At 57.3% G+C, this 5000-nt stretch overlaps 1 pseudogene; it reads left to right on the forward strand.

The window, feature by feature from the left end:
- The window catches only part of LOC126333635 (large subunit ribosomal RNA), an 8374-nt pseudogene that overhangs the window by 879 nt on the left and 2495 nt on the right, over nucleotides 1-5000 (forward strand).

The following is a 5000-nucleotide window of genomic DNA, read 5'->3' on the forward strand; positions in this document are numbered from 1 at the left end:
CGCTCCCGTCAGCGGCGCTTCAGCTTTGGACAATTTCACGACCCGTCTTGAAACACGGACCAAGGAGTCTAACATGTGCGCGAGTCATTGGGCTGTACGAAACCTAAAGGCGTAATGAAAGTGAAGGTCTCGCCTTGCGCGGGCCGAGGGAGGATGGGGCTTCCCCGCCCTTCACGGGGCGGCGGCCTCCGCACTCCCGGGGCGTCTCGTCCTCATTGCGAGGTGAGGCGCACCTAGAGCGTACACGTTGGGACCCGAAAGATGGTGAACTATGCCTGGCCAGGACGAAGTCAGGGGAAACCCTGATGGAGGTCCGTAGCGATTCTGACGTGCAAATCGATCGTCGGAGCTGGGTATAGGGGCGAAAGACTAATCGAACCATCTAGTAGCTGGTTCCCTCCGAAGTTTCCCTCAGGATAGCTGGTGCTCGTACGAGTCTCATCCGGTAAAGCGAATGATTAGAGGCCTTGGGGCCGAAACGACCTCAACCTATTCTCAAACTTTAAATGGGTGAGATCTCCGGCTTGCTTGATATGCTGAAGCCGCGAGCAAACGACTCGGATCGGAGTGCCAAGTGGGCCACTTTTGGTAAGCAGAACTGGCGCTGTGGGATGAACCAAACGCCGAGTTAAGGCGCCCGAATCGACGCTCATGGGAAACCATGAAAGGCGTTGGTTGCTTAAGACAGCAGGACGGTGGCCATGGAAGTCGGAATCCGCTAAGGAGTGTGTAACAACTCACCTGCCGAAGCAACTAGCCCTGAAAATGGATGGCGCTGAAGCGTCGTGCCTATACTCGGCCGTCAGTCTGGCAGTCATGGCCGGTCCTCGCGGCCGGCCGCGAAGCCCTGACGAGTAGGAGGGTCGCGGCGGTGGGCGCAGAAGGGTCTGGGCGTGAGCCTGCCTGGAGCCGCCGTCGGTGCAGATCTTGGTGGTAGTAGCAAATACTCCAGCGAGGCCCTGGAGGGCTGACGCGGAGAAGGGTTTCGTGTGAACAGCCGTTGCACACGAGTCAGTCGATCCTAAGCCCTAGGAGAAATCCGATGTTGATGGGGGCCGTCATAGCATGATGCACTTTGTGCTGGCCCCCGTTGGGCGAAAGGGAATCCGGTTCCTATTCCGGAACCCGGCAGCGGAACCGATATAAGTCGGGCCCCTCTTTTAGAGATGCTCGTCGGGGTAACCCAAAAGGACCCGGAGACGCCGTCGGGAGATCGGGGAAGAGTTTTCTTTTCTGCATGAGCGTTCGAGTTCCCTGGAATCCTCTAGCAGGGAGATAGGGTTTGGAACGCGAAGAGCACCGCAGTTGCGGCGGTGTCCCGATCTTCCCCTCGGACCTTGAAAATCCGGGAGAGGGCCACGTGGAGGTGTCGCGCCGGTTCGTACCCATATCCGCAGCAGGTCTCCAAGGTGAAGAGCCTCTAGTCGATAGAATAATGTAGGTAAGGGAAGTCGGCAAATTGGATCCGTAACTTCGGGATAAGGATTGGCTCTGAGGATCGGGGCGTGTCGGGCTTGGTCGGGAAGTGGGTCAGCGCTAACGTGCCGGGCCTGGGCGAGGTGAGTGCCGTAGGGGTGCCGGTAAGTGCGGGCGTTTAGCGCGGGCGTGGTCTGCTCTCGCCGTTGGTTGGCCTCGTGCTGGCCGGCGGTGCAGGATGCGCGCGCCTGCGCGGCGTTCGCGCCCCGGTGCTTCAACCTGCGTGCAGGATCCGAGCTCGGTCCCGTGCCTTGGCCTCCCACGGATCTTCCTTGCTGCGAGGCCGCGTCCGCCTTAGCGTGCTCCTCCGGGGGCGCGCGGGTGCGCGGATTCTCTTCGGCCGCCATTCAACGATCAACTCAGAACTGGCACGGACTGGGGGAATCCGACTGTCTAATTAAAACAAAGCATTGCGATGGCCCTAGCGGGTGTTGACGCAATGTGATTTCTGCCCAGTGCTCTGAATGTCAACGTGAAGAAATTCAAGCAAGCGCGGGTAAACGGCGGGAGTAACTATGACTCTCTTAAGGTAGCCAAATGCCTCGTCATCTAATTAGTGACGCGCATGAATGGATTAACGAGATTCCCGAGGAGCACTCTTTGCCACCGGGCTTCAGGTCTCGCGACCTGCCGTCCAGTGCCCACGGGGAACCGCGTGGAGGTGGTGCCGCCGTAGCATCCGCTTACAATGGGCAATCAGCCGGCGCACGTTTCTCCTGCGGGTAGCAGGGTCCACAGCACTCGGCTCGGGCTAGCCAGGCCTTGCCCATCGTCGAGCCCGGAATTTCCGGGTTCTTGGCCTAGAGTCTGTCGCTACTTAGTCATCGTCAGCCCATGAGTCGTCATCTGAATCATTGCTGCTGGTCTCCGGAGTCGTGTCGGGGTCATGGAGCATTCCTGCTCTTTCCCTCACGAGTTCCAAAGCCCTCCGCTGCAAATATTGATCCAGAGCCTGTGCGGATATTGCAGACGCAAGAGTGTTGAGCGCCCTCCAGTGCTCTCTGCTCCGGAGTAGCGCTCTAACATCTCTGTTAGGGGGCAGTTGTTCCCGTACTTCAGCAAATTGTGGACAGTCCCACAGAGTGTGCTCCGGGGTTCCTTCCTCGCCACAGTCACAGTCTGTGGTTTCTCTTTTGCCAGTCCTACACAAGTAGGTGGAAAAGGGCCCATGTCCTGTCAAGAAATGCACCAATCCCCGTGAGGGTTTCAGAAACCGAAGTCTCATCCGCTCTCTCACGTTGGGGAAAAAATGGTGCACGCGCCTGCTTGTGCGGAGCGCGTCCCACCTCTGCTGCCACTCGTCAAAGAGCCAGTTCCGGACTTCAGCAGCGCTGTCTGCCGGTCGGCCTAAGATGTTATTGACCCCATCCGGATTTCCCTTCCGGAGCCAATACAGCGCACCCCTTTCCCTGACCAGCAGGTCAAGTGGGGGGATTGCTGTGATGACTAGTAGCGCATCGGCGGAAGTCGTGCTGTATGCTCCAGTGAGGCGCAACAGCGCTTGGCGCTGCAGCCTCCTCATCGCCGCCGCAGGTTTTCTCTGTCTCAGCCTATGAGCCCAGACACTCGACCCGTAAGCCGTGATGGCCACGAGAATGCTCGAGTGATATAGCCTTAATGTCTGCAATGGCAGATGGTATTGCTTGTTTGCAATACTGGCTATCTTGTGGAAGAGAGCCTGGCTTTTGCGACATACGATCTCGATATGCGCAGAGAACAGTCTGGACTCATCGAGGTGTATTCCCAGATACCTCGCCATGCGTGTTCGCCTGATAGCTCCATCGTTGGCACCGCCAGCAATTCGGAGTACAGGGCCACGTGCCAAACGGCCGCGCAGCAAGATATACACAGTCTTCTCAGCAGACAGCTTCAGCTTCACTTTGTGGCACCACTGCTGCAGGGCGTTGAGCGCTGCGTTGCAGTTTACTTCCAACATTGCCCGAGAGTCACCTTCTATCACTAGAAGGATGTCATCGGCGTACGCTACTACGCCTCGCACTTGTCGCAGTTCTCCTAGTTCCGCCAACACAGGCTCGAGGCCTACATCCCAGAATATGGGACCGCAGACCGAGCCCTGTGGGCATCCCTTGGTGATCGACTTCTCAACCGCCCGCCCCGGGCACCGCAAAACCGCCCGCCGGTTACGGCAGTAGTCTAGCAGGCACCGGTACAGGGGCCCAGGACATTCCAACTTCCTTAGGCTGTCGAACAGTGCCGGCCACCATAGGTTGTCGAAAGCCCCAGCGATGTCAACCATTATCCCCGCAACGTACTTGGCTGTAGATGTGTCCACCAACAACATTGCCTTGTTTATAGCATCTTCTGTACACAGACCCCTCCTGAATCCATATTGGTCGGGACTGCGTCCCCTAAGTTCCCGGTGTTGCTCTAGCCGAAGGCATAGGAGCTTCTCCTGGAGCTTAGCCATGGAGTTCAAGAGACAGATGGGTCGGTATGATTTCGGCACTTCCGGATCCTTGTCCTCACCCTTTCTCAGAATGACCACTTCGGCCAACTTCCACGATTCTGGTACCCGTCCCTGACGTAAGCACTCCAGTGCTTACGTCAGGGACGGGTACCAGAATCGTGGAAGTTGGCCGAAGTGGTCATTCTGAGAAAGGGTGAGGACAAGGATCCGGAAGTGCCGAAATCATACCGACCCATCTGTCTCTTGAACTCCATGGCTAAGCTCCAGGAGAAGCTCCTATGCCTTCGGCTAGAGCAACACCGGGAACTTAGGGGACGCAGTCCCGACCAATATGGATTCAGGAGGGGTCTGTGTACAGAAGATGCTATAAACAAGGCAATGTTGTTGGTGGACACATCTACAGCCAAGTACGTTGCGGGGATAATGGTTGACATCGCTGGGGCTTTCGACAACCTATGGTGGCCGGCACTGTTCGACAGCCTAAGGAAGTTGGAATGTCCTGGGCCCCTGTACCGGTGCCTGCTAGACTACTGCCGTAACCGGCGGGCGGTTTTGCGGTGCCCGGGGCGGGCGGTTGAGAAGTCGATCACCAAGGGATGCCCACAGGGCTCGGTCTGCGGTCCCATATTCTGGGATGTAGGCCTCGAGCCTGTGTTGGCGGAACTAGGAGAACTGCGACAAGTGCGAGGCGTAGTAGCGTACGCCGATGACATCCTTCTAGTGATAGAAGGTGACTCTCGGGCAATGTTGGAAGTAAACTGCAACGCAGCGCTCAACGCCCTGCAGCAGTGGTGCCACAAAGTGAAGCTGAAGCTGTCTGCTGAGAAGACTGTGTATATCTTGCTGCGCGGCCGTTTGGCACGTGGCCCTGTACTCCGAATTGCTGGCGGTGCCAACGATGGAGCTATCAGGCGAACACGCATGGCGAGGTATCTGGGAATCCACCTCGATGAGTCCAGACTGTTCTCTGCGCATATCGAGATCGTATGTCGCAAAAGCCAGGCCCTCTTCCACAAGATAGCCAGTATTGCAAACAAGCAATACCATCTGCCATTGCAGACATTAAGGCTATATCACTCGAGCATTCTCGTGGCCA

This window comes from Schistocerca gregaria, unplaced genomic scaffold, assembly GCF_023897955.1.
Source record: "Schistocerca gregaria isolate iqSchGreg1 unplaced genomic scaffold, iqSchGreg1.2 ptg001615l, whole genome shotgun sequence".
Taxonomy (NCBI): domain Eukaryota; kingdom Metazoa; phylum Arthropoda; class Insecta; order Orthoptera; family Acrididae; genus Schistocerca; species Schistocerca gregaria.